General features: G+C 47.2%; 1 long non-coding RNA gene across 1 annotated transcript in view; it reads right to left on the bottom strand.

The window, feature by feature from the left end:
- Window positions 1–399: 399 nt before the first annotated feature.
- The window catches only part of LOC132237948 (uncharacterized), a 77,233-nt gene continuing 66,940 nt past the window's right edge, over window positions 400–10,692 (bottom strand). The window contains exon 3 of the long non-coding RNA XR_009453698.1: window positions 400–733. This is a non-coding gene — a long non-coding RNA (uncharacterized LOC132237948). The remainder of the gene's footprint in view (window positions 734–10,692) is intronic.

Below are 10,692 nucleotides of genomic sequence, written 5' to 3'. Positions count from 1 at the left end.
CTTAGATCCATTGGTAGCTAGGAAACTTGGATAACACTTATAATAGCAGCCAAAGGAGATAAGAGAAATGGAATGTGCAAGAAAATGTAAAAGTGGCACACCCAAAAGATAGAAATGAATTCACTAATGAAATTACACTTGAAACTGTACTTTCTGGATTGTTCTGTGAGTCAGATTCTCAGATCACCGATTTATATATGTTGTGCTGGGCTCCATGGTAACTGGAGAAGGTCCTAAAGAGAACATAATCCCAAGGGTGGGGTTACTGGGATCAGACTCTCCTCATCTTGTCCCTCGGGGTAGTGTGGGATCCTGATTGGATAAGAGAGTTTCAAAGACTATCAAAGCACAAAATAAAGTGTTTTTCTTTTGTTTACAGGATTCTAAAATAGCTTATTGTCTTAATTATTTATTGCTACACAGATTATTACCCTCAAACTGTGTGGCTTAAAACCATAAATGTATTTATTATGTTAGACTTCTCTGTGGGTCAGGAGTTTGGAAGTGGATCAGCTGGGTGCTTCTGGCTTAGGGTCTCTTGTGAGGTTACAATCCAGGTGTCATCTGGGACTACAGTCTTTGGAGGGCTTGATGGGGCTGAGGAGCAATTTTAAGATGGCGCATTCATGTGGCTGTTGGCAGGAGGCCTCAGTTCCTCACCATGTGGGCCTCTCCACAGGGCTGCTTGAGCATCCTTACAACATGGCAGCTGGCTTCTCCCAGAGCCAGTGACCTAAGAGAGAGAAAGCAAAGAAAACATCACAATGCCTTAAACTCAAAGTGTTGACCTAGTCTCTAAGAAGTTACAAACCATTGCTTCCACCTTCTATCTGTTAGAAGAGAGTTGCTAAGTCTGACCTACAAGCGAAGGGAAAGGAATTAAGCTCCATCTCTTGAAGGGAGGAGTATCAGTTTGTGGACAAATTTTAAAACCACCACACTCGTGCATTTTGTTCTTTTGTGTGGTAGACAGAATAATGGACTCCGGAGATGTGCACCTCTTAATTCCTGAAACCTAAGGACATTGACCCTACACAGCAAAAGGGACTTCGTGGGTGTCATGAGGTCAGGGACCTTGAGATGGAGAGATCATCCTGGATTACTAGGATATTTGTCTGTGCTCCCCATCCCGGCTGCTGTGTGCAGAGTAAGGGAACTCTGGGTTCAAGGACTGATGTCCCCTAATAGCTGTGTGACTTGGGCCAATGGGACTTGATGGGCCCTACAGCCTGCCAGGTGTGAGAGTTCTTCGGGTGATTGATGGATTTTATCCAGACGACTCCCGGATGTCAGGAGTCTGCTGCGCATGCCTTTAGCAGAGAGTGAAGGCACAGGCACAGCCTGACACACTGACCCTCGAAAACTCATTATCCACAAGGCTCAGGAAAGACGGTCCAGGCAGCACCAGGGGAAGAGGTCACAGCGAAGGCAGGAGGGACATTGACGGCGTCTTGCTTAAGCTGGTTTCCAAATTGCTCATTGAGCCCTAGAGGAGGGGTGTCCCCCAGCATTTGTGTTTGTCCCCTTGGGCCGTCAGGGGAGGGATCCTGGCTCCCTCTTCCTTTACATTCACCCAGGAATTATGACCCTAGTTGATCAAACTCAACAAGCAAGCAGTGTTAAATTAACATGTCACCACGGGGTCCCTTTTTCATTTCCCTTCCTCACTGCAGTGGACCAAAAAGAGCTGCTGACTCAGAGGCCCCTTCACACAATCCATCCCATCTCATAAAGAACCGAATTCTAAGTCCCCAGGCTGAGCTCGGGACTGTCCCGCCCACAGGAGAGCGAGTCCCCAGACTCAGCAGGGCGCGCAGGGCGCTCTGCCGGGCCACTGTCATCCCGTGCAGGTGGTCAATTTTTGCCGAGCAAGGCATGCCAATGACTTTGCCGAAGCAATTGCATTTGTTTTGACACTGGACTTCATTACCACAGGTTTCTTTCAGAAAATCACCATTTGTTGGTGCTCTGTCCACAGTCATAGAGCTTAGGATGTGTGTGCTGAGTGAGCGTGTGGATGGGCGGATGAGGTAGACATTATCTAGAAAAGCCAGGTCCCACTGGCCAGCCTCTCAATGGAAACTGGGGCTCTGAGAGCAGGGGCTCAGAATGACCGGCTCAAACTGTCTGTCAACAGCTCCCGAGGCCAAGTATTGTGGAGGTCAGCTATGTGGTGGGAGGCGTGGGTCACTGCAAAAGTTCCCAATATTTCTTTGAATTACATCACTTTGCAAATCAATGACATCAGTTGCAAAGGGCACGCGCATAGCATGTCTGCTTCTTGGGGGAGTTGCCCTTCCTGGCAATGATTTCAACTCCTGACTGGGGCCTCAAAGGGCTACACGAATTCATTCCTGATTAAATAAGGCATACTTGTACCCAGAACCCAAAAGCAGCGTGGATTCCAGGAAACAATGGCTTTGGAGCTCCTCGAAAACGATGAAATACATAATGTAAGAGATGTGGGAAATGAGAGAAATGTTATTGCCCCGTAAACAGTTCCTTCTGCTTGGGGTTTCTGCAGCAGCCGCTCACTCCGTGTTTGCTTTAACACGAGAACCATAAAGGCTGCATTCCTCGGTGAACACGGCGGCAGCTCAGCTTTCTTGCAGCTCCGTGTTCTGAAGTGTGCGTGCAAACGGATCAAATAGAACGAGCAGAGTCGGAAATCTGGTTAATCTATTAAGCCGTTGCCTCATTTCTCCCTTGCAGAGCCATTAGCCCAGCAGCACGCAATTAGCCTCCTGTTTTGCTAAATAGACAAAATCCGTACTTCTGCCCCACGGGGAATAACTCCTCGGCGGGTTGGTTCTTTTATTTTTAAATTGAATTTATTGGGGTGGCATTGGTTTACAAAACCATACCGGTTTCAAGTGTACCACTTAGTAAAACATCATCTGCCCACTGCATCGGGTGCCCACCACCCCAAGCAAAGTCTCTTTCCCAGCCCCCCTTGCCCACCCCCTTCCCCCCGGCTATCACCACACTGTGGTCTGTGTCTATATGTCATGTATACATGTTTTTTGGCTCATCTGTTCACCTTCTTTCATCAGGGTCCCAACCCCCTCCCCTCTGACAGCTGTCAATTTGTTCTATGTATCCATGCCTGTTTCTATTTTGTTCGTCAGTTTGTTTTGTTCCTTAGATTCCACATATAAGTGAGATCATAGGGTATTTGTCTTCTCTGACTGGCTTGTTTCACTTAGTACAGTGGTCGGCAAACTCATTAGTTAACAGAGCCAAATATCAATAGTACAACGATTGAAATTTCTTTTGAGAGCCAAATTTTTTAAACTTAAACTATATAGGTAGGTACATTGTTATTAACTTAATTAGGGTACTTCTAAGGCTTAGGAAGAGCCACACTCAAGGGGCCAAAGAGCCGCATGTGGCTCAAGAGCCTCAGTATGCTGACCACGGACTTAGTATAATAAGCTATTTCAAAGCAAGAAGGTAGAGCAAAACTGTCACCAGGTTGCTGACCAATGTGGTTTGGCCTAAATTGAATTTGCTGGTTAACATAAGAACCCTGGTCTTCATCTCCCAAGCACCTGCCACATCCTCCCCGGCCATGAGTTTACTGAGACCTGGCCGTGGTCATCCACCTGCTTACCCACAACCTGGGCGTTCTTGTGTTCTCCTTTGCTTGAGCTGAAAAGCATTTTTGTATTTGACAAAGGAAAGCAAGTTGAGGAAATCTCCCCATGGTGTGGCGGGGCACCTGCCCTGGATTTCAGTGGACCTCCTCATTTTGACTTGGACTTTTTTTTTTAATATTGTCTAAAGTTTTACATATGTCTCCTTTTTCCCCAGTTGACGTCCCCTCCCAGCCATTCCCACCCCGGGCAAGCCCCCACTGCCCCAGTGTCTGTGTCCATTGGTTATGCTAATATGCAAGCATACAAGTCCTTTGGTTGCTCTCTAACCCCCTCTCCCCTACCATTTGTCTCTGGATCTATTCTTGTTCATCAAATTATGTTGATCATTATAGCCCACATGAGTGAGATCATGTGATATTTATCTTTGTCCAACTGGCTTATTTCGCTTAGCATAATGCTTTCCAGTTCCATCCATGCTGTTGCAAATGGTAAAAGTTCCTTCTTTTTTATAGCGGCGTAGTATTCCATTGTGTAGATGTACCAAAGTTTTTTAATCCACTCATCTGCTGATGGGCACTTAGGCTGTTTCCAAATCTTAGCTACTGTAAATTGTGCTGCTATGAACATTGGGGTGCATATATCCTTTCTGATTGGTGTTTCTGATTTATTGAGATATATTCCTAGAAGTGGGATCACTGTGTCAAATGGCAGTTCCATTTTTAACTTTTTGAGGAAACTCCATACTGTCTTCCACAGTGGCTGCACCAGTCTGCATTCCCACCAGCAGTGCAAGAGGGTTCCTTTTTCTCCGCATCCTCTCCAGCATTTGTCCTTTGTTAATTTTTTGATGATAGCCATTCTGACAGGTGTGAGATGGTACCTCATTATTGTTTTGATTTGCATCTCTTGGATGATTAGTGACTTTGAGTATGTTTTCATATGTCTCTGGGCCTTCTGTATGTCCTCTTTTGAAAAGTGTCCATTTAGGTCCTTTGCCCATTTTTGATTGGATCATTTACCTTCCTTTTGTTAAGTTGTATGAGATCTCTGGCTCGGACTTTTTGTTCATTCTCATGGCACCTCGGCTCACTCTCACCCCAACTCTGTGTGGGGAGGAGGTGTTTGTCTCCTTCACATGAGGATGGCACTGACAGCCAGGCGAAGTGGTTTGGGCCTTTCTTGGGAAGTGATTAAAACCCCAAACCTTGACATTGTAATCAGTTCAGTGATAAACGCAGAGCTGGTGTCAGGATCATCTCAAGCCCTTCGTGGTAAGAGAGGCAGGGGAGGCAGAGGAACCTGAGGCAGGGAAACAGACCAACCATTGGGAAGGAGGCCATACATTGCATTAAGGCAATGGGAGTGGTGATGAAAGGGGGAGAGATGCAAAGAACTTTCTAGAGATGGCATTGACTTTGCAGAAGTGGCAGCTTTAGGCTCTGGAGAAGAAATGCCAGTGAAGTCCCCCCAGGCAGGTGGTATCACCTGCACAAATAGGAGTCCGTGGAGGGAGGGACAGAAGGTGGAGGGAAGGGTGCTGAGTTGAGGTGCCTGGTGACTAGCCAGGTTCTATGACTATGAAGCCACTGGGATTTAAATGCTGACTCTGGTGGAGGCTGTAGGGAGAGAAAGAGTGTGGGGTGGGAGGGCTGAGGGAGGACACCAACAATCGTCCCTGTTTCTGTGAGGACCCTTTTCTATGGTGAATGCAAAATAGCCAAGTCCCAGAATGGGGGCTATAATGAATCTTGGAATTAGAGCCCCGGTCTTAGATGGAATTTCTGTTTTGATAGAAACATGATATATACCGTGTAGGACATAAAACTTTCAAAAATTCAATGATAGTTAAGGACGGGTATATCTGGTCCTCTTTACATTCAAAGAATGAAGGATTAGGGGACAGGTTACATCCAAATGTGTGTTTGTGCATGTGTGTTTGTGTATTTGTGTGTGCATGCACATATGTGAGTTAGCGTGTGTGTTTGCAAGTGCATGTGTGTGTGCGTATGGTGTGCATAGATGGATGGAAGTGGTCTATAACAAGCACAGCCGGGCTCCCTGGTGGGCCAGGTGTCTGTGGTTTGAAACAAGGGGCATTTGCTCTTTTAAGTCTCCGTAGCTGAGCTCAGGCTGTTATGACTGCTGAGCCCTGTGGGATTTGCGGTGTGACAGGAATGTTAGCTGAAGGCCGCTCATCCCTGTGAGAGGCAGGCAGACAGTTCCCCCGATGCACCTCAGAGCGATTTCTCCGTTACCGCGGCAGCCTCTGGAGGTCACAGGTAATCTGTCACCACGAGGTGCTTTTTCCTTTCAGTCTGGCCCTCATATATTTTGACCAAAGAAGTTTTTACTTCTAAAAACGCAGAATAGACAACAAAAGAAAAAATAGATAAATTGGACTACATCAAAATTAAAAACTTCTGATGTAGTTTTTAACATTTTTTTGCCTTTTTATTTTATTGATTGTGTGTTTTGGGGTTTTTTTGCAGCACAATCAATAAAGTGAAAAGTCAGCTGACAAAATGGGAAAAATACTTACAAATTATATATCTGATAGGGGTTAATATCCAAAATATGTAAAGCACTCTTACAACTCAACAACAGCAACAAAAAACTGAGCAACTTGATAAAAAAATGGGCAAAGCACTTATACACATTTCCCCAAAGAAGATGTGTAAGTTACCAATAAGCACATGACAAGATGCTCAACATCACAAATCATTAGACATGCTACTACCAAGAACCAGAAAACAACACGTATTGACGAGCGTGCGGAGAAATTGGAGCCCTTGTAGACTGCTAGTGGGATGTAACATGGTGCAGCCGCTCTGGAAAACAGTAAGGAAATTCTTCAAAAAAACAAAAATTAGAGCTATCATATGATCCAGCAATTTCATATCTGGGTGTATACCCCAAAGAATTGAAAGCATCTCTAAGAGGTCATTGTGGAGCAACCCCAGTGTTCTGGGACAGATGCACGGACAAGCAAAATGTGGTCCATACATGCAGGGGGATGGTACTCAGCTTTAAAAGGAAGGAGGGCCCTGGCCAGTGGGACTCAGTCGGAGTGTCGTCCTGTACACCAACAGGATCAATTCCTCATCAGGGCACATCCCCAGGTTGTGGGTTTGATCCCCGGTTGGGACACATACAGGAGGCAACCGATCGATGTTTCTCTCTTTCTCTCCCCCACCCCCACCGCCCCGCTTCCTATCTCTCTAAGATAAATAAAATAAATAAGTAAAATAAAAGGAAGGAGATGCATACCTCAATACCGTTGAACCTCAAGAACATGATTCTAAGTGAAATAAGCCAGTCACAAAAAGACTAATACTGCGTGATTCCACTCATAGGCGGTCCCAGAGGATTTGGGGGAAACAGAGAAGACGGTCTTAGGGGGCAGCAGCTGCAGGACCCATTTGGACGAGGGCAGTTCCTAGAAGGGCAGGTCATTAGAGGCCACAGATCGGCATCTTCCATGCAGGGAAGCAGAGGTCACAGCTCCTCTAGGCGTGGCCTGTCTCACCTGCATCATTTTTATATCATTTTTCAAGATGCACTGGAGCCAAGCCTCATAAAGCCAGTCCTTTTATAAACTGAGCTTCGACAGGTCCAGTGGATGACCACGCCCTGGAACAAACATGTTTCCAGCCTCAGGCTGTGTGAGTGGGTCCTTCTGTGATGGAGGGACAGCTAGCAGCTGCAGGAGCAAAACGTCCCCGTATGTAGGTGACCCAGCTCCTTCCTACCAGGGACTTGTTCCATCCTGGTCTCAGCCTGCCACAGGGACAGCACTGTCCTTCCTCCCAGAGCTGGGGCTGGGGTGGCCAGATGACCAGCAGCCCACGAACAAATGGAACAAGGGGCCATTCACATCCAGGTCACAGGGCCGGGTCACGATGCTATAAATCACTCCCTGCTCAGGACACACGGTGACTAAGTGAAATGACTGTTGTCACCTCTGACGGCCCTTTTGTTGGGAGGTGCTCTCAGGCATGCAGTCGCCCTCCTTGCCTCCAAGTGCGTCCCCCCCAGGGCTGCCCTGCAGGAGGACCTGGTGTCCAATGCTGCAGCATTAAGATAGGAGTGGTCCTGAGTCTAGGTCCCTGGGTGTGGCCTGTTCATCCTTCAGATGCAGAAAAGCATGACGGTGGCCCTGGTGGGTAGAAGCCCTGGTGAGAGGAAGGGTGGAGAGCTATCTCTCTGTTTTGGTGCCATTTTTATTCGTTGGAGCAAGCAGGCAGGCATTGCTTCAGAAAATAGCAGAGGAATGCTCATAGCCGCAGGGCAGAAATAACTTGTGTTGGTTACAGACATGGGTGTGACTGTCCCGGGGGCCCTTTAGCTGTCAGGACAAGACGGGGTGAATTTGACTATCAGATTTCATGTGAACAGATGTTAAAATCAATGAAATAATATTTGTCCTGGCAACACTGCCCAGGATAAACATGATCACTGATAAAAAATGAATAGTGTCAGATGGATGAATATGCAATGGGTCTATAGGCGTGGAAAGGCTGAAAAACAGCTTCTTTTGGAAGGTCAGAGAGAAGAAGTCAAACATGCCTTCAGTCCTTGCGGGAACCTGGAGTCAACAGAGCCAAGCATGACTTGGGGTCCCTCTCTGGTCCCTCTGGGGCTGGGCTCCGTCCCTGATCGATGCTGAGGAGGTTACCTGGCAGAGCAGGTGTGTGGGGCAGAGGTAGGCTTAGCGGGAAGGTGTGAGTCACTCATCAGGCCTGTGGGTGGCAGATGATGGGGACGCACAGAGTGAACACAGACCACAGTGTTTACAGTGTTGAGGTGTGGTTTGTGGGGAGAATCACAGATGTTGGTAGGAACAGTGGCTCCTCCCCACAGGTCTTTTGTGATGATTTATTCATATCTGCAAGGCATGGGTCTCAGCAGGAAGATTTGCAAGGGTCCCAGCCACAACTGTGCGTGACCTTTTGAACAAAAATGAACGAAGGCCACAAGCCATCCCTCTCTCCAGTTACACCGTCCGACATGACATTTCAAAATCCTCATTAAAGGTTCAAAGCCACAACATTGATCCTCAGCGACAGGCAAAGCTGCTGTCTCCAGAGGCACCCCTGGTCTTAGGAAAGCGATTCCATCGCAGGTGAGGTCTGTGTCTGACCTGCACACAGCAGCCACTCACAGGTCTGACCTGCACGCACCTCTCCCTGTGCAGCCTGGCCGTGCACACCCTGTTCAAAGCAGCTTCCCTGAGCCCAGTAGGAAGGGACCCTCATCAAACGCCAGCGAGGATTCCAAATCAACATCGTTCTCGAGGGTTAACGTAAATTCCACGAAATGTCTTTGCCAATGAAACCGAGGGCGAAAAATCTCCAAGTACAAAAGGGTCCTAACATGTTTGAAATTCTTTCTTAAAATGTCAAGATTCTTCCCAAGTTCACTGGTTTCTTCTCAATAGTTATTTTCGTCATCACCAGGAACAAAGTCATGAAATATCCTCTTTGTCTGAAAAGCCCTAATTGTACTTTCTGTTATTAGATCTATAAAGTGTGGGGGCTTTTGGTCCTATAACTATTTCTATCATTGTTGTGAAGAGCCCCTGGGGTGCCAGGAACCCTCGGAACTTAAAAGATCCTTGTCTGTAAGTTGCTACGGCTGTTCTCACAGAATGTTCTGTAACCCTTGTTTCCAGGGGAGGAAAACACAGCACAGTTTCTTTTCAATCTAGAACTCTCCTCACCCTTCAAATAGCAGCTTTGCTAACAGAGTTTTATTGGATTACAAGAAATACACAAGTAAACAATTATTCTCACATCTTAAATGTTCAAATAAATTATGATTCATCAACACAGTGGGAGCCACTAAGAAACAGTTATTGAATATTATGTTTTCAGAGAATTTGTAATATTGGAAACATGCTCACCATATGATGTCAAGTGAAAGCAAGCCTGTCATGTCAGGCCTTACACAGACTACGGTGTTCTGGAAATCACTGGCTTGTTTTCAATTTAGTTACAAGTTCCTGGGCACTTGCGAGGTGCCAGGCAAGAGATGAACCCTGGCATACTTTTTCTCATTTCTTCTTTACGAAATCTCTACATGGCAGATGCTGTCCCCATGTTATCGGTGAGGAAACTGAGGCACAGAGAGGTCAAATAAGCCGCTCTCCAGCACTTGTGCATGATAGGAGCCCGCTCGGACTCCAAGCCTGAGCTCTACCCTCAGCCCTCCGAGTCATGGTGACCAGACCAGCAGCATCAGTGTGACCTGAAGCTCAGGCAAGGGGTCAAAGGTGAATCTGGCTTTCGGCCTGATCGCCGGAGGATTGCTATGCACGTTCCCTGTCTGTAAACGCGGCTCTAAAGCACACGGCATGCAGGATGAAAGCATGGAGAAAATGCAGCGAAATGTCAACAGCGATTAACTGTGCTCCCACAACTGGTTTTAATTTGCTTATTCACACTTGGCTGTATTTTCCAAACGGCTTCAATGAGCATCTATAATAAGAAAAAGATTGAAGTCAGTTTTCCCTCTCACTTGTTGGTACCACAGAACACGGATCTCAAACACCCTAAGTTGCAAAAACATAAATTAAAACCAACTTTCCCCTTCTATCCCCACCAGACTGCAGATGTAGGAAGCATGGCCATGGATGTTGATGTCAACAAGAAAGGGAAAGTCTAAATTGGGACAATGCCATCCCCACAGCTCTTTCAAGAAGGATGTCTGTGCATTGCCAGGGCAGGCTGGGGTCCAGCGGAGGGAGAGGGGAGCCAGTCAAGGGCCCAGATATGCTCACCAGGCAGGCTGCAGAGCCCTGTGGCCCCGGCTGGCATGACAAGGAGGAGTTTGTTCAGGGGATGAGCTAATGAACGGATCTGAGGATAGGTGGTGGATGACGGGTGGCCCACAGAAGGATGCTGAGGTCTTTGAGGGAGAAAGCACAGGCCCAGCCCATCATCAGAAGCCTGCCTATCTCCTCGGGAACGTGGTGCCCACATGCCTCTCCACCCCCTTCCTGGAGCTATTCCGTCACTGCCCTCACACAATGGTTAGGGGTGAGAAGACGGAGGGAAATAGACAAAACCCAGCCCAAGTGTAGGCCGCCTCGCCC

This window comes from Myotis daubentonii, chromosome 7 (genome assembly GCF_963259705.1).
Source record: "Myotis daubentonii chromosome 7, mMyoDau2.1, whole genome shotgun sequence".
Lineage (NCBI taxonomy): Eukaryota > Metazoa > Chordata > Mammalia > Chiroptera > Vespertilionidae > Myotis > Myotis daubentonii.
This window is presented reverse-complemented; position numbering and strand designations above follow the sequence as displayed.